Below are 19,085 nucleotides of genomic sequence, written 5' to 3'. Positions count from 1 at the left end.
GACGCTACAACAATGGATGAATGGACACTGCGCAACAATTGCCAGACAGGAATATTCCCTCCCAGTCGGCGAACACTTCAGTGGTCAAGGACAGCCTCTAATCTTGGGAAACATGGTTAGCTACCCACGTACAGGAGGAACTAGAGCAAACCATATATTAAGCTCTCTTGCCGACTTACCCCCATGATTTAAACCTTTATTTAATCAATTACTTTAGGAGTCTTCTTCCCTTGAGAAATTTAAAACAGAATATCGCCCTTACAAGCTGTAAAACACAAAATAAAAACTTTCTAAGGGCTCTTGTGATTCAGTGGTAGTGTCCATACTTTTGAGCCAGGAAGTCCCACCTCTAAAAAAAATGTGTAATACCATGTCTGAACATGTTGAATCGAAAAAAGATTTTTTTGAACTGAGTAGCTGCGCAGTCAAGCAGCTTCCACTTGCCCCACCCACCGTGCACAAAACCCCGCCCACCACGTCAAGGAGCACACCCACTTTTTTGCCCCGCCCCGCCCCGCCCCGCCCCGCCCAGCCCACGAACAACGAACACCCCGCCTTATCGCTCGCCCCGCCCACTGGGCACAGTGAGCCTGCTCCAGTTACGTCACCCCGCACACTGCGCAAAGGACACACCCCTTTATCGCCCCACCTTCGCCGCAAAAGACGCATTTACGCCTTGAACACCCCGCCCACCGATTGGAAGCTCCTCCCATGTTTGTGACCCGGATGCGTAGCGGGCTCATCACGGGACAATGATTTCCGGTTGCAGTTGAGTTTAAAGGTAAAGGGGGGGGCGCGGTTGGAACTGTATTTGTGGTAAGAGTTATTTGTGTTTGTTGAGTGGTGGGTGTAATAAGATGTGCCCGTGTTTGTGGAGAAGCGGAAATAGGGAGGGCTGCGGGGTGAGCTATTGTTCATGGAGTAGGTTACTTTTGTTTGTCAAGCACTTGGGGTGTCCTGGGCAGTGTTTGTGGGGAAAGTGTCAATCTAGAAGAATGTAGTGTGCGGGAACTGCTACCACCTGTGACTCAAAACCCCGTTTATAAACAGAATTGAGATGTGATTTTTTTTTGTTTTACGAGAAGCTAGGGAAGGGTAGATAAGTGGTTCTGTTTTGCTTGAACTGTCATTAGTTAAGAGGGATAACCTAAGCTGTAGAAACCGTTTTGGGTAAAAATGAGAAATGATGATGTCAAAGTCACCTTTGCATCTGGTTTGTAAACCTCTTAAGAAAATATTGCACTAAGGTGGAAAATTCTACAGGACCTTCACAGAAATTCATTTGTAATAATCATCGGAATTTAGAAAAGCCTGGTGCTCAAGGATAATGTAGATAAAGCGTTTCACGAACTTTTCGGACACTTCCTTGGTACGGCGTATTCGGAATCAACAAAGTTGAAATCTGGCATTCGTCATACAAAATGATTGACTAATGCTTTTATAATGATGGTATTGCTGGAGAACTGCACATGCAATATGACTAAACTTGTTCATTTAGTTTGAGTTGTGATATGAATGGATCTCTTGAGTCAACAGCATTGCCGTGGTTCTGGAGTCCTTTCCTAAAAGAAAATTTTTAGTCGACGTTTTGAGCCGAGACCCTCCTTCAGAACTGGGAAGGGAGTTAGGAATAGAGGGAGGAGGGATGGGGCTGGGGGAAGGTAGGTGGGATGGTTATAGGTGGCTGTAGGTAGGGCTGGTGGGGATTGGTCAGTGGAAAGGGTAGGGCAGATAGGTGGGGAAGAAGATGGACAAGTTATGTCAGGTCAAGGAGGCAGGGATGAGCAGGAGGTTTAGATGTGTGTTGGGGAGATTTTAAACTGGCTAATTCTGTGTTAAGGTCATTGAGCTGTAGGCTCCCAAAGTGACAATACCTGGCTGCTAACCACTTTAATTCCACCTTCCAGTCCCACTCCTATGATGACATGTCTTTCCTGGGCTGCCACCAGTGACACAATGACACTACACACTTGCTTGAGGAGCAAGTGGCCACACCCCCCCGACTTATTTCCCAGCTCCCTACTCCCTACTCCCTTCTCCACTTCTCTTCTCCCCCCCCCCCCCTCCTCCACGTCACCCCATGCCCCCCCCAAGTTCTGAAGAAGGGCCTGAACCTGAAACATCAACTTTCCTGCTCCTCTGCTGCCTGACCTGCTGTGTTCCTCCAGCTCCATACTATGTTGTCTCTGACTCCAGCATCTGCAGTTCTTGCTATCTCCAAATGCAATATGTCAGTACTCATTTGAAGAAAGTTAGGAATAGAAGAGCAGATCTATATCCTCAGCAGTACCAATCACTGGTCAGGCCTCATTTGGAACACTGACCAGTTTTGGGCTCTGTGTCGAAGGATGGATGCGTATGGCAAAGATGGAAATTTGCAAGAATTTTGCTGGGGATGGAGAGCTTGTCATGTAAGGAGTGGGTGGGGTCTCTGGACCTGAACTTGGAGTTTTGAGGAATGAGGGGTGATCTGATTTTAAAACCTAGGGAATATGAAGAGGCCTGGATACAGTGGACACGGTGAACATGTTTCCACTTCTCAGTGAGACTAGGAGCTGAGCGCATAGCCTCAGAGTGAAGGGATGACTGAGATGAGGAGGAATTTATTTAGTCAAAGGATCATGAATCTGTGAAATTCATTGCTGTAGGATGCTATGGTGGCCAAGTCATTGAGTGTGTTTAAGGTGGAGCTGGATAGGTTTCTCGATTGATAAGGGAATGAGAGATCATTGGGAAAAGGCAGAAGAACAGGGTTGAGAAACACTTCAGCTATGATTAAATGGCAGAGTTGCCTCGATGGGCCAAATGGACCAATTATACCCTATACCTTATCTTTATGATTAGTCACTATGGCGATTTCTCCATTCTTCAGTATTTATTTTGAAACTGCAATATATATCCTCAAGAAAATAAAAATCTACTGGATAAACAGGTCTGCAGCATCTGTGGAGAGAAAATAACAAAGTTAATGTTTCTGGTCCAGTGATCCTCCTTCAGAATGCTGAATATAGGTCTTCAATTGTGTGTTTTCATTCATACTTTAAGCTTATATCTCAAGGATTTATTGTTGATATAGTACTCAAAGGATATGACTGCCAAGTTTCTTTCTTGGAATTTCTTCCAATATTTTCTTGAGGTAAAATGCCATATTGATCTCAGCAAGTGTGAGAATATCTGCCACTTTAGTATCCTTCTGGCTTCCCAAACTAAAAGGCAACATTTTACTTTTTCACAAGAAAGCCCAACAGAGATTTCAGTAAGTATCACAAATGGCAGTTTTCATGTTTCTAGTATCTCCTAATGATGTAAGCTTCATAACACAACCCTTCATCTTTAATTTCAATCAGTCATGCCATAGAGTCATCTATCATGGAACAGACCCTTTGGCCCAACTCATCCACACTGACCGGATTTCCGAAACTGATATAGTCCCATATCTGTCGACCTCCCCTATTCAAATGTCTTTTAAAAGTTATTGTACTCTCCTCTACCACTTCTTCTGGCAGCTCGTTCAGTACACACGTTGTTTGAATATTCTGTTCACCTGAATGACACCTTACACCTTGGGATTAGTCATCGTTGTACTCAATGCTAATATTTTAAATCTGGCATCTGGCCTTGTTTGGGTGCCAGACAATTCAGCTTTTCGGTTGGATTTTGCTATTCTTCCATTTCAGTCTTTTAAGTGCCCGTGTTTTTGTTTGAGAGACCCTACGTTGAGCAGTGTGTCAGATTACAAGTGCAAAGTGACACCGATTCCATTCCACCTGATTTTCAATCCAATGTACTTAATGTCCCAGAAAGCTAACTTCAAATTTTGAATTAAACTTAAGCTCGTATATGGCAATGTTTTGAAATGCACTGCTCCCACCCTCAAAAAGAAGAATCATCCATGTGCAGTGTAAAGATGTTTGATTGCTGCCTGATATGGTGTTCGTAAAATATGGAAATGGACAGTAGAGTGGAAGATGGTACTTAACCATGATGAGTGTGAGGTGAAGCACTTTAGAAGAAGAAGCAAGATGAGGTACTTAGAGACCTAGAGTAAAACACCCTGGAAACAAGCCCTTTTGCCTAAACTGGTATGTGGTGTGCATTTGGCTCATATCCTTCCAAACATTTCCCATCCATGTCCCCATCCAAATGTTTCTTAAACGTTGCTATTGAATCTGCCTTGACCACTTCCTCCGGCTGCCTATTCCATATATGCACCACTTGCTGTGTGAAGAAGTTGCCCCTCAGGCCCTTCTTAAGTCTATCCCCTCTCATCTTAAACTTATGTGCCCTAGTTTTCAATTCCCATTCCTGGGCAAAAGACTACATGCATTCATCCTATCTATGCCTCGTGATTTTATACACCTCAATAAGGTCACCCATCAATCTTCTACGTTCCAAGGAATGAAGCCCTATCCTGGCCAACACAACCTTATAACTCCGGGCTATTAGTCCTGGCAACAACCTTGGACATCTGCTTTGTATACTTTAACTATGTCTTTCCTATAATGGGGCGACCAAAACTCGACACAATACTCCAAATGCAACCTCGCTAATGACTTATACAACTGGAAGATAACACCCCAACTCCTATACTCAATGCCTCGACCAACATGCTAAATGCCTCCTTCACCATCCTATCCGCTTATGATACCGCTTTCAAAGAATTATGCACTTGTATTCCTCTGTTCCACAATGCTCCTCAGGACCTTACCGTTCACTGTATAAGTCCTACTTTGGTTTGACTTTCCAAAGTGCAAAACCTCACACTTTAACTGTATTGAATTTCATTTACCAATCTTCAGCCCACTACCCCATCTGATCAAGATCCCTCTGTAATTTTTGATAACCACCTTTGCTAACAACGATACCTTCTAATTTTGTATCATCCACAAATTTACTAATCATGTACTGTATATTCACATACAGATCATTTATGTAAATAACATGACAAAGGTTCCAACACCAACCCCTGTGGCACACCACTAGTCACAGGCTCCAATCTGAGAAACAACCTTCAATCATCACTCTCTGCTTCCTACCATCGAGCCAATTTTGAATCCAATTAGCTAGCTTTCCCTGGTCCCCATGTAACTTAACCTTTATGACTAACTTGCTGTGTGGGACCTTGTCAAAGGCCTTATTAAAGTCTGTATAGACAACATCTATTGCCCTACCATCATCTATTCTCTTGGTTACCTCTTCAAAAAACTCTTAAGTTTTGGAACATAGAAAAGTACAGCATAGTACAGGCCCTTCGGCCCATGATGTTGTGCCGTGGAATAATCCTCATCCAAAAATAAAATAACCTAACCTGCATTCCCCTCAATTCATTGCTGTCCATGTGCATGTCCAGTAGCTGCTTAAATGTCACTAATGTCAGGCGTGACCTCACGTGCACAAATTCAAGCTGACCATCACTAATCAGACCTCGACTAGCCAAATGTTGGTTGATCCAGTCCCTCTGTATCCTCTCCACTAACTTGTTCAGCACTGATGTCAAACTGATTGGCCTGTAGTTCCCTGGCCTGTCTTTGCTACCTTTCTTAAATGGAACAACATTAGCCACCTTCCAATCTTCCTGAACTTCACTAGTGGCTAATGATGAAGCAAAAATCTCTAAGTGCTTCTGCAATATCTTTCCTCGCTTCCCACAACATCCGAGGATGGACTTGATCAGGCCCAGGGGATTTATCCACCTTATTGCAATCTAAGGCTACAAACACCTCTCTGGTAATATGTTTGCGGACCAAAACGTCCCCACTTGGTCCCCTTATTTCCTTAGCATCCATGATTCTCTCCTCAGTAAACACTGAGGAGAAATATTCATTAAAAATCTCCTGCATCGCCTGTGGCTCCATATACAGATAACAGTGCTGATATTTAAGCAGACCTATTCCCTCCTTAGCTACCCTTTTACTATTAATATAGCTATAGAACTTCTTGGGATTCTCTTTAACTTTATCTGCCAGATCATTCTCATGCCCTCATTTTGCTCTTCTCATTTCCCTCTTTAGTGTGCTTTTGCACTTTTTATAGTCATTTAGGGATTCACTTGAGCCCGATCTCTCGAAACCCAATGTATGCCTGCTTCTTTTGCCTGACCAGAGCCTCAATATCATTTGTCGGCCAAGGATCCCTAAACCTGCTAACTGCTTCCTTCATCCTCACAGGGACACACCCTCCCTGGCCTCTTGTTATCACACTTTTAAAAGCCACCCATTTGTGAGTTGTTCCATTTTCTTCAAACAGACTCACCCAATCGACTGCTGCTAGATCCTGTCAAATGGCTCCAAAATTGGCCCTGCTCCAGTTTAGCATCTTAACCTGTGGACCTGTCCTGTCTTTTTCCATAACTATGTTAATAAATGGCAAGAAACCGCGTAGCTCAGAGGAACAAACGGATCTTGAGATAACTATTCACGGATGCCTGAAGTCTGCAGAGCATGTGAACAAAATAGTTAAGGCTTACGAGACACTTGCTTTTTTCAGCTGTCGCATAGAGTGTAAGAGCAAGAAGTTAATGGAGTAATACAGAGAATTGGTCAGGCCCCAATTGGGGTACTGTGTGCAGTTCTGGTCACCTCACTGCAGGAAGGATATGATAGCACTCGAGGGGGTACACAAGAGCTTCACCAGGATTTGCCTGCGATGGAAAAATTGAGCTGTAAGGAGTAACTAGATAGGCTTGGATTGTTTCCTTTGGAGTAGAGAAGGCTGGTGGGGGGTGTGCGGAGTAGTGATTGAAGTGTGTAGGATGGAGGAATATGGACAGGGTGAGTAGAGAGCAGCTGTTCCCATTGGTAGAGGGGTCAATCACAAGAATGAATTTAGAGTATGGGTCAGGAGATTCAGAGGGGATTTGGGGAAAAGACTTTGTCACTCAACAGTGGTAGGAATTTGAAATGCGCTGCCTTGGAAGGTAGTGGAGGCTGGCAAACGTACAACATTTAAAAAAAGGTTGGATGGGTATGTCAAATATCGTAACATTCGAGGATGTTAATCATAACACTCAAGTGCAGGAAGTTGGGGTTAATGCACTTTCTGTGGTAGTTATGTCAGTGCAGGCTTGATGGGCCATAGGGCTTTATCTGTGCTGTATGAATCTAGGTCTGCTTTCAACTGAAGGAAGCTCAATTTTAATGTGGCAGATCTTATTAAGAGGTTCAAAAGTGAAGAGGGCAAATATATGTTTAACTTCCAGTGTCCCTCCACTGCACTTGATACCCCTCCTGGAAGATGAAGGAACACTTTCCTGTTGAGCTGACCTTACATCAGAAATGCAGCGTTAATGGAAATTAATCTATACTCCTAAGCATTTGTGCTATCAAAGCTTAAATATGTTAAATTCCTGCTGTCATGGCTCTGCCTTGTATTTTGGTTCCCACAGTTTCCTTCAAAACCTCGTGTCACCAGCCTTGCTTGAGCCTCAGACTTCCCATCGGTGATTTGTTGTCCTTGCATTTCCAACTATGTGATAGGGCTAGTTGTCCTCTATCTGGAACCTGTGTGTACATCCCAAATTCTCTTCAACTTTGTAGTTTTATTGTTTGGCATTCTTGTTAATCTCAAATTTATTCATGGCCACTAAGACTTCCTAATCACATGGGCTTCTGCTTCTAGTGGTTTTCCTGGTTTGTACTGTATTTAATATATGCCTTAAACTATGCCCTCTTCCCTTCTATGCTTTTTGGCCAGATTACTCACATTTTGATAGGATTTCTGTTTGTTTACTCCCAGACCCACTGTTTGAACTTACATTGTTTTCTTTTCGTTTTCTTAATCAATGCCTCCTGGCCCTCATTTTGTACACCTATTGATCTTTTATGTAGATAAATGTGGGATTACACGCTTTGGCAGCAAAAACTGAAAGGCAGAATATTATCTGAATGGCAATGAATTGAGACAGGGGAGCATGCAATGAGACCTGTGTGTTCTTGTACACCAGTCATAGCAGGGAAGCATGCACATGCAGCAAGCAGTAAAGAAGGCAAATGGTATATTGTACAGGATGGTGAGTTTAAGCACAGGAGCAGAGATATCGTGCTTTAATTATGGTGAGACTGCAGAGGGAATATTGTGTTCAGTTTTGGCCTCCTTATCTGTGGAAGATCCAGTTGCAGAGGGTAGAGCAGTTTGCACCAGAAGAATGCTTTCTGTAGTGCATCTGTAAAAGTTGCTGAGGGTTCTTATGGACTTGCCGAATTTCCGAAGCCTCCTGAGGAAGAATCAGCGTTGCTGTGCTTTCTTGACTGTCACATCCACCTGGGAGGCCCGGGACAGATTGTCGATTATTGTGTCGATTGTCACACCCAGGAACTTGACATTCTCAACCCTGTCAGCCTCCCCTCTGATATAGACAGGAGCATGCCTGCCTTTCTTTCTGGAGTCAATGATCAGTTCTTTTGTTTTGTTGACATTGAGAGAGAGATTGTTATCATTGCACCAGGACACCAAGCCCTCTATCATCTTATATTCAGACACCTCATTGTTTGATATCTGCCCTACAACGGCAGAGTCATCAGCAAACTCCTAGTTGGCGCTCATACGGAATTTGGCTACACAGCCATGTGCATTCAAGGAGTACACTGAGGGGCTGATCCTTGTTGAGGATTACCGTGGAGGAGGTGTGTTATCAATCTTTACTGATTGCAGTCAGGAAGTTGAGGATCCAGTTGCAGAGTTCGGAGCAAGACCTAGGCCTCAGGGATTTGAGATTAATCTAGTCATGTAGGGATTATGGTGTTGAAGGCAGAGCTGTAGTTGATGAGTAGGACAATGATGTAGGTATCCTTGTTGTCCAGAAGTTTCAGGGATGATTGTAGGGCTAGGGGAATGGTGTCAGCTGTGGACCTGTTTCACTTGTAGGTAAATTTCAAGAGTTTGAGGCAGGCTGGGCCTTGACTGATCTCTCAATGCACTTCATAATTATGGAGGTCAACCATGGGCGCTGGTTGTTGAGTTACGTAGCATACGTTTGACTGATGTATGCAGAGAAGTTGAATTGATTAGGATTATATTGCCTGAGTTCAGAAGAGTTCTAAATGTTAGCATGCAGGTACACAAAGTAATATTGTGAAGGGTTTGAAGGTTAAGTTAGTGGGATTATGTTTCAGTTATACAGGTCCTTTTTGTATTTGTTGCCTTCATTAAGAAAAGATGCATATATGTTGGAGGCAATTCAGAAGAGGTCTACCAGACTAATACTGAATATATGAAGATTATCTAGGGTAGCCTTATATCTACTGGATTTTAGATTAAGAGATGACTTAATTAAAACGCACATGATCCTAAGGGGTCTTGACATATGATAGATGTGGAGGGGATGCTCGCTGTTTTGGGAGAACCTAGAAGTAGGAATCACTGCTATAAAATTGGGAATTGCCCCTTTAAGCGAGCCTTGATTATTGTGATGGAGGGGATAGATTTTTGGTTCCTGTTAGTTGAAAGGCTACCAGAATTGGGAGGAAATGCAGATTTATGGTTACAATCCGAACTGCCATGATCTTATTAAATGGCAGAGCAATCGTGAGAGGCTGAGTGGCCCTGCCAGGGGTATCTTTTTATGACTGGAGAGAAACTTGCAGGAGTGGTGGAGGCGGGTACAACAGGATCAGTTTTTGTAGCCAAAAACCTGTCTCGGACCAGGAAAAATATTCTGCATGGATTGTATGAACACAGAGCTAGAAAAGAAACATTAATCATTAAATCTTGTGATTTATTACCATAGATGTGATCAAGTTGATATGCGGTAAACAGGACTAAAGCGTTAAGTGTGATCAGAGATAATGGGAACTGCAGATGCTAGAGAATCTGAGATAACAAAGTGTGGAGCTGGATGAACACAGCAGGCCAAGCAACATCTTAGGAGAACAAAAGCTGACATTTCAGGCCTGGACCCTTCATCTGAAAAGGGGGATGGGGAGAGGGTTCTGAAATAAATAGGGAGAGAGGGGGAGGCAGACCAAAGATGGATAGAGGAGAGTATAGGTGGGGAGGACAGACAGGCCAAGGGGGCGGGATGAGGTCTCGGGGGTAGGAAGGGGTGGTGTACAAACTTGTGTAACACCAGTGAAGACCCGAGTTTGACAAAAAGTAATGAAAGAGATCATCATAGAATCCCTACAGTGTTGGCCCAACAAGCCCACACTGATCCTCAGAGCATTCCACCCAAACCCATCCCCCATAACCCACCTAATCTCCACATCCCTGAACACTACAGGCAATTTAGCTAACAATCCACTTAACCTGCACATCTTTGGGCTGTGGCAGGAAACCGGAACACCCAGAGGAAACTCACATAGACTCAGGAGAATGTGCAAACTCCAAAGGTTCTGTATCTGAATGCACTTGATGAAGGGGCTGGGCAGTGAATGCTTGTCTGATTGCAAATAAACCTGTTGGACTATAACCTGGTGTTGTGTAACTTGTGACTTTGTCCACCCCAGTCCAACACCTGTTTCAAATGGAAATAACAACATGTGACCTGAAGTCCTGCAAATTGATCAGTGCTGAGACTTGAACGTTCAAGGGTATTTGGTGTTTTGGAGTGATAGGCAGTCAGGGAACTGTGATGGAGTTATTCTAGGTAATAATAGAAAGTAACAAAAAGGAGGCCAAGCCTGATAGGCAGTTATTGGTGACTTAACAGTAACAGTGCTGCAGTGCAGAATAAGAATTGATTGGGACTTATAAAAAAGATACTAAAATAACCGTGAGTAATGATCTACTAATAGTTTGGATGAATCAGATTGGCAAAGGTAATCTAGAAGATCAGCTCAGTGTTTTTGAGAGAATTTTTTAGTGGTGTACAAAAAACAAGATTAATTAATCACTTTTTAGAAAATGAGTCTTTAGATAGAGGTGATCATAACATTATTGAATTTGCACTGTTTGAGGGTGATGGATGTGGGTCTAAGGCTAGTGCCTTAAGTTTAAAGGAAATTGTAAGCTTAAATCAGTGAACAACCAAATGCTATGTGGAGTTTAGTGTGAGAAAATATGAGCTTATACACTGTCTGAAACGATATAAAAGTATTATATTTTAATGGGGATTGCAGAAGAGTCATTGAGTAATATAGCATGGAAACAGGCTCTTCAGCCCAAATTGATCCATGCTGATCATAGTGCCCACTCAGCTAGTTCCAATTGCCCATGTTTGGTCCACATCCCTCTAAACGTTTCCCATCCATGTACCTGTCTAAATGTTTTTTAAATGTTGCTATTGTTTCTCCCTCTACCTCTTTCTTTGGCAGCCCATTCCATAAACGCACCATTCTCTGCATGACGAAGTTGCCCCTCAGGTCCTTCTTAGATCTATCCCCTCTCACCTTAAACCTATGCCCTCTAGTTTTCAATTCCCCGTCACTGGGAAAAAGACTACATGCATTCATCCTGTCAATGCCCCTCATGATTTTTATAAACCTCAATAAGATCGCCGTTCAATCCACTATATTCCAAGGAATAAAGTCCTATCCTGGCCAAACTCTCCCTATAACTCAGGCCTGCATGTCCTGGCAACATCCTCATAAATCTTCTTTGCACACTTCCCAGTTTAACTTTGTCTTTCCTGTAACAGGGTGACCAAAACTGTACACAATACTCCAAGTGCAGCCTCACCAACAACTTGTACAACTGTAACATAACGTCCCAACTCCTAACTCAGTGCCTCGACTGATGAAGGCCAGCATGCTAAATGCCGTCTTCACCACCCAGTCCATGTATGGTTCCATGTTTGGCGAACTATGTACTTGTACTCCCAGCCCCTCTGATCGACAACACTCCTCAGGACCTTACCATTTACTATATAAGTCCTGCCTTGTTTTGACTTTCCAAAGTGCAACACTTCACGCTTATCTGTATTGAATTGCATTTGCCAATCCTCAGCCCACTTGCCCATCTGATCAAGATCCCTCTGTAATTTTTGACAACCTTCTTTGCTGTCAATGATACCTCCTAATTTTGTATCATCCGCAAATTTATTAATCATGCCTTATAGTCTAGTAAAGTGGGATGTGTGTACCTTGGTACGCAGATCACATCATTGTTACGAGTGTTTCCTTTTCTATTCCAATCAATTTGCAATAAATGTCAGAAAGTTTTAAGACAATTGTACAAGTTGTTGATGAGAACACATGTAGAATTCCATGTACAGTTCTTGTCTCTGCTTAAGGACATAATTGCATTATTGTTGCAACTTAAAATCTGGCTTCTCTGCCAGTCGCACCATTAGTTTGAATTTGTTGATCCAATTTATCAAAATGGCCAGTTCAGGGTTTTTGTGTTGTGGATTTGCAGAAGAGTCATAGAATCCCTACAGCCTAGAAACAGGCCATTTGGCCCAATGAGTCCGAAGAGCATCCCACTCAGATTCACCCGCCTGTTCTATCCCTGTAACCTTACACTTCCCATGGCTAATCCACCTAACCTACATATTCCTGGATACTATGGGCAATTTAGCAGGGCCAGTCCAAGTAATCTGCATATCTGCATTGTTAGAGGAAACCCGAGCACTTGAAGGTAACCCATGCAGACACAGGAGAATGTGCAAACTCTACACAGGCAGTCACCTGAGGCTGGAATTGAACTCGGGTCGCTGGCACAATGAGGCAGCAGTGCTAACCACTGAGCCACCTTGCCGCATTATTATAATTTTATGCCCTCGAGCCAACACACAAATACACTCGACATGAAAACTGAAGTCTCTGGAAAGATGACATTCTTTTAAAAAAGAAGGCAAAGTGAAAGTAAAACAACTACTGATGGCCAAGGATCTGACAGCAAAGGATAAAATGTGATGACCTCTCTGCTGAATTTCTTGTTGACAAAGATGAATTGCTAATGGCTGTAAATTGGTGATTAACCAGTTCTGATTGTAATGAACTTAGGTTTACGTATTGCTGACAAAAACAATGTGTAAACGCTATTCATTTGCCTATCAGGACAATTTGTAAGTATATCAATTCAAGGGGAAAACAATATTCTTACTCTGTAAGAGGGGAATGCTGATGGTTTGGTAAGCACACTCTGGTAAAGAGATTGCCATACATTAATGCTGATTGACAGTTAACTGCCAGATTTTGTTTAAATTTTAAGTCAGGTGGGTTAACTTTTTGATCATGATATTAACTTGAAGTGAACCAGCAAGTAGCTGGCACCTGTTTTGTTGAGTTGTTATCTGTTCTCTGGAAGAAGCTGTTAATAAAGCAGTTATAGCAGGGCACTTGAATAAGTTTAAAGTAATCAGGTAGGGTAATGGTTTTGTGAAAGAGAAGTCATATTTGATCAATCTATCAGAGCTCATAGATCCCCGACAGAGTGGAAGCAGGCCATTCAGCCCAACAGATCCAAACTGACCCTGCAAAGAGCATCCCACTCTGACTCTACCGTTATACCTCTGTACTTCCCATGGCTAATCTACTGAGCCTGCATATCCCTGGATGCTACAGGCAGTTTAGCAAAGCCAATCCTCTTAACCTGCACATTTTTTGACTGTGGGAGGAAGCCGGAGGAAACCCACGTAGACACGGGGAGAGTGTGCAACCTCCACACAGGTAGCTACCTGAGGTTGGAATCGAACTTGGGTCCCTGGCGCTGTGCATCAACAGGGCTAACCACTGAGCCAGTATGCCCCCCCTTCTTTGAGCAGATAACTGTTACGAGGGTAGTGGTGGACACAGTGGGACTCGGGCAAGAGCTGAAGGGATGAGTACTCACCTGGGAACTTACCAAAGTCATGTAGAGCCTTGCAAGGGACCACAGGCTACGTCTACCAGAGAAATACGATACGCTAACAGTCAGTGAGAGAGCAGTCAACACAGTGTGAGTTCACCAAGGGGATTCGAGCTACGAAAGACTGCTAAACTGAAGTGGCGGATAAAACAAAATGGCAAACCAGTTTGGATCACTGGAACCATTTTGATGAAGAAATGGAAGGTTGGATTCTGTACGTGGAACATTTTAATGTGTACAAAGTGGCGAAGGATATAATGGCACTGATTTTCCTGAGCACTGTTGGGAATAACACCCTAATGATTCTAAGGAGCTTTGCGCAACCAGAGAAACCTGCAGAGAAGACAAATCAAGATCTATACAAAGTGCTGGGGAGTTATTTTGCATTAAAGTCACTGTTGATTGGACCATTTCTGTTTTTATAAAAGGGTACAGCTCAAAGCAGAGTCCATCATCTAATTTATGGCTGCCTTAAGGAAGTTAGAACATAGAACATAGAAGAGTACAGCACAGTACAGGCCCTTCGGCCCACGATGTTGTGCCATGGAATAATCCTAATAAAGTTGGAAGGACAATGTGAATTCAGAGGGTTCCTCCAAGATGCCTTTTGGGTGCCCTTGGTTTGTGTCCTCCACCATTCAGCCGTGCAACAGAAGCCACTAACAAGGTGAGACCTAGACTTCAAGGTAGCTTTTGAAATTGCTACCTTAATGGGAGCAAGCCACCAGCAAACCAGCACAGTTGAATGACGACACCTGGATGTGTAAAGTAGTGGAACTCAGCAGGGTGCACTACCCAACTGTAGAATGCTGCCAATGTGGCAAGAGTGGCCACAAGGTGCTGGACTCTAAGCCCATGGCTGCACATGTAAGTGAGTGGGCCATATTGCCTGAAATTGCTGGCCCAACTTGAGCAAGAGAATGGCTGTTTAAAGGAGACAATTCAGAAGACAAAGCAAAATTTCTCCTCCCCCCACTGCATCCCAAAACCAGCCCTTCTTGTCCCCGCCTCTCTAACCTGTTCTTCCTCTTACCTATCCCCTCCTCCCACCTCAAGCCACACCTCTATTTCCTACCTACTAACCTCATCCCGCCCCCTTGACCTGTCTGTCCTCCCTGGACTGACCTATCCCCTCCCTACCTCCCCACCTATACTGTCCTCTCCACCTATCTTCTCCTCTATCCATCTTCGGTTCACCTTCCCCTCTCCCTATTTATTTCAGAATCCTCTCTCCATCCACCTTTTCTGATGAAGGGTCTAGGCCCGAAACGTTAGCGTTTGTGCTCCTAAGATGCTGCTTGGCCTGCTTTGTTCATCCAGCTCCACGCTTTGTTATCTAAAATGTACATACTGCCAGCCAGAGAGTAGATCAGGAGTTAACCAGGTCTGTGGGAGAGCAGAACCCTCAGAGTCAGCAGAGTTTTGGTTAAACATGTTGTTGGAATGCAGGGAAGCTGGTCATTTCTGGGTTCCTCACAAATTATTGGGGTGTGGGGGAAAGTGGGTGTAAGTGCTGATTTGCGAATTAAAATATATCAGGAACGTTAAAGGAACAACCCTTGAGGCCTGCCAAGATTACACTACGGATGTACACAGACTGGCTGGGGGAAAGAAATTCTCAAAAATGGTTCTGTCGCAAGCCTACTTGCAGATAAGGATCATGAAGGAGTCCCAGCTGCTGCTGCTGACCGTGAAACGTGGGTCCGTTCCACCTAAAGCGGCTTCCTTTTGGCATCACAGCATGATTATCGTTGAAAGTAAGACCTCGGTGATTGTCAGGTGCCTGGTGCAACCAAAGAAACCTGCAGAGTAGCCAGACACAGTGATTGAGCACCAGGGACCGGGTTTGATTCCACCCTCCAGTGACTGTCCGTGTGGGATTTGCACATTCTCCTAAGTCTGTGTGAGTTTCCTCTGGGTGCTCCAGTTTTCTCCCACCATCCAAAGATGTGCTAATTAGGTAGATTGGCCATAGTGCCCATGAGTGTGCAGGCTAGTTGCATGAACCATGGGAAATGCAGGATTTTAGAAATAGGGTAGGGGGTGGACTGTTCCTTAGAGGTGTCTGTGGACGTGATGGGCCGAATGGCCTGCTACCTCACTATAGGATTCTATGCCAGCACTGACTATATTCACGAGAGCCATGGAACAAGTTTCAGCGGATTGCCAACTAAAACAATATTTTAGTTACCAAGCATTTAATAAACCTAAAGAAACCCTAAACAGGTTGCAGGAGCACGGCCTACAGGTAAAATGGGAGAAATGTGAGATTTTATAAAAGTACTTCATAAAGTACCTGGACTATGTAATCGATGGTGAGGTGCCAAAGTGAGAGGGAAAAAGTTTACGGGTAATATGTGTGGAAAGTTCTTTATGCAGAGGGTGGTGGGTGCTGGAACGTGTTGCCAGCGGAAGTGATAGAATCGAGCACGATAGCATCATTTAAGATGTATCTAGACAGATACATGAATGGGCAGGGAGCAGAGGGATACAGATCCTTGGAAAATAGGTGACAGATTTAGATAGAGGATCTAGATCAGCACAGGCTTGGAGGGCCAAAAGGCCTGTTCCTGTGCTGTAATTTTCTTTGTTCTTTGTTGTTTGTTCTTTGTTCTTTGTACCAGACAGGTACCCAAGAAGATGGAGGCTATCTGGCCCCAAACCAGAGAATACATCTCAACTGAGATCATTCTTGTGTCTTGTAAATAACTATGGCAAGTTCGTATCTTGTGTATCATGGTTTTTTTCATGGTGGTTCAGTGGTTAGAACTGCTGCCTCACAATGTCAGCGACCCAAGTTCAATCCCACCCCCAGCCAACAGTCTGTATGGAGTGTGCATATTTTCCCTATGTTGGCGTGGGTTTCCTCTGGGTGTTCCGGTTTCCTTGTAGAGTCCAAAGATGTGCAGGCTAGGTGGATTGGCCATGAAAAATGCAGGATTACAGGGATAGGGTAGGGAGTGTGAGTCTGGGTGGGATGCACTTTGGTGGGTTGGTGTTGTCTTAGAGTCATAGAGCCGTACAACATGGAGAAAAGCCCTTCAGCCAAAATGTCCATTCACACTAACCCCATTTCCCAGCACTTGGCCCATATCTTTCTAAACCTTTTCTATCCATGTATTCATCCAAATGCCTTTCAAATGTTAATGTACCGCCTTAACCATTTCCACTGGCAGCTCATTCCATATGCCTACCACACTCTGTGTGAAAAGGTAGCTGCTCAGTTTCCCACCATATTCTTTCCCCTTTTACCTGAAACCAATGCTCTAGTCCTCAATTCCCCAACCCTAGGAGAAAGATTGAGAGCATTCACCCTATCCATGCCTCTCATGATTGAAAAGATCCCCCTCCAGTCTTCTGCGCTCCAAAGAATAAAGTCGTAGCTTGTCTGATCTCTCCATATAACTCGGTCCCTTGTGTCCTGGCCACGTTCTTGTAAATTTCTTCTGCACTTTATCCTGTTTAATACAGGGGAGTTGGATGCGGTCTGGCGTGGAGAGTGAGTGGCAGTTAGTGAAGGCTGCCGGTGGCTAACAATAGATGGTGTGTAATTGCAGACTTGTTATAGTGTTCCAAAGGAGCCCAGTGCAAGCTGGAAGAACAACACGTCGTTTTCCACTTGGGATCCTGCAGCCCTCCGGACTCAATATCCAGTTCACCAATTTTAGGACGTGAACTCTCCCATGCCCTAGCCCTCACTGTATGCACGAGGCCATGTTATCACGTAGCCTGCAACTGCATACTGCCTATTGTTGGCCACTGGCGGTCTCTATGTATAGCTATTCACTCTCCTAGCCAGATCGTTGTCAGCTCCTTTGTCTGTCCACCTGTTCTTCAGCTTCTTTGGGCTGTATCCCCAGCTATTGTTTGCTCATTATCCCTTCCCCTCATCCTGTTTTCTGCATATAAACTGACACTTTCCGGGCTCTTATCAGTTCTGATGAAGGGTCACTGAACTCGAAACGTTAACTCTAACTTTTCTTCACAGATGCTGCCGGACCTACTAGGCTTTTCCAACACAGAAGTTGCTGGGTAGACTCAGGTTGTTTATCTTAGAGCAGTGGAGACTGAAAGGGGACATGTTTGAGATGTATAAAATTATTAGGGGCTTAGTCAGGAATGAACGTATTCCCTTGTTGGAGGAATCAGTGACTAAGGAGCATAGATTTAGGATAAGGAGCAGGAAATTTAGACAGGATGTGAGGGAAAAATGTTTTCACCCAGCACGTGGTGGGATTCTAGAACTCATTGTATGTAAGAGTGGTAGAGGCAGATACCTCATAACATTGAAGAAGTGTTTAGACATGCACATGGTTGATGTGGTGTATATGGATTTCAGCAAGGCATTCGATAAGGTTCCCCACAGTAGGCTATAGTACAAAATGCGGAGGAATGGGATTGTGGGAGATATAGCAGTTTGGATCAGAAATTGGCCTGCTGAAAGAAGACAGAGGGTGGTGGTTGATGGGAAATGTTCATCCGGGAGTCCAGTTACTAGTGGTGTACCGCAAGGGTCGGTGTTGGGTCCACTGCTGTTTGTCATTTTTATAAATGACCTGGATGAGGGTGTAGAAGGATGGGTTAGTAAATTTGCAGACGACACTAAGGCCGGTGGAGTTGTGGATAGTGACGAAGGATGGTGTAGGTTACAGAAAGACATAGATAAGCTGCAGAGCTGGGCTGAGAGGTGGCAAATGGAGTTTAATGCGGACAAATGTGAGGTGATGCACTTTGGTAGGAGTAACCAGAAGGCAAAGTACTGGGCTAATGGTAAGATTCTTGGTAGTGTAGATGAGCAGAGAGATCTCGGTGTCCATGTACACAGATCCTTGAAAGTTGCCACCCAGGTTGACAGGGCTGTTAAGGAGGCATACAGTGTTTTAGCTTTTATTAATAGAGGGAATAGTTCCGGAACCAAGAGGTTATGCTGCAGCTGTACAAAACTCTGGTGTGGCCGCACTTGGAGTATTGCGTACAGTTCTGGTCACCGCATTATAAGAAGGATGTGGAAGCTTTGGAAAGGGTGCAGAGGAGATTTACTAGGATGTTGCCTGGTAAGGACGGAAGGTCTTAGGAGGAAAGGCTGAGGAACTTGAGGCTGTTTTCGTTAGAGAGAAGAAGGTTGAGAGGTGACTTAATTGAGACATTTAAGATAATCAGAGGGTTCGATAGGGTGGATAGGGAGAGCCTTTTTCCTAGGATGGTGACGGCAAGCACGAGGGGGCATAGCTTTAATTTGAGGGGTGAAAGATATAGGACAGATGTCAGAGGTAGTTTCTTTACTCAGAGAGTAGTAAGGGAATGGAACACTTCGCCTGCAACGGTAGTAGATTCGCCAACTTTAAGTACATTTAAGTCGT

At 44.0% G+C, this 19,085-nt stretch overlaps 1 protein-coding gene across 9 annotated transcripts in view; it reads left to right on the top strand.

Annotated features, from left to right (window-relative positions):
- Positions 1 to 696: 696 nt before the first annotated feature.
- The window catches only part of spg21 (SPG21 abhydrolase domain containing, maspardin), a 107,296-nt gene continuing 88,907 nt past the window's right edge, over positions 697 to 19,085 (top strand). For 7 of the 9 annotated variants that reach the window (XM_059639225.1, XM_059639224.1, XM_048563133.2 and 4 more), the window contains exon 1: positions 701 to 781. The gene's annotated coding sequence lies outside the window, so the exon portion shown is untranslated. Of the gene's footprint in view, positions 817 to 19,085 lie in introns of all 9 variants that reach the window. The other 2 variants (XM_048563131.2, XM_048563128.2) reach the window with 2 other exon arrangements.

Source organism: Stegostoma tigrinum, chromosome 33, assembly GCF_030684315.1.
Source record: "Stegostoma tigrinum isolate sSteTig4 chromosome 33, sSteTig4.hap1, whole genome shotgun sequence".
Lineage (NCBI taxonomy): Eukaryota > Metazoa > Chordata > Chondrichthyes > Orectolobiformes > Stegostomatidae > Stegostoma > Stegostoma tigrinum.
The sequence above is the reverse complement of the archived record's forward strand: the minus strand, read 5'-3'. Positions and strand labels throughout refer to the sequence as shown.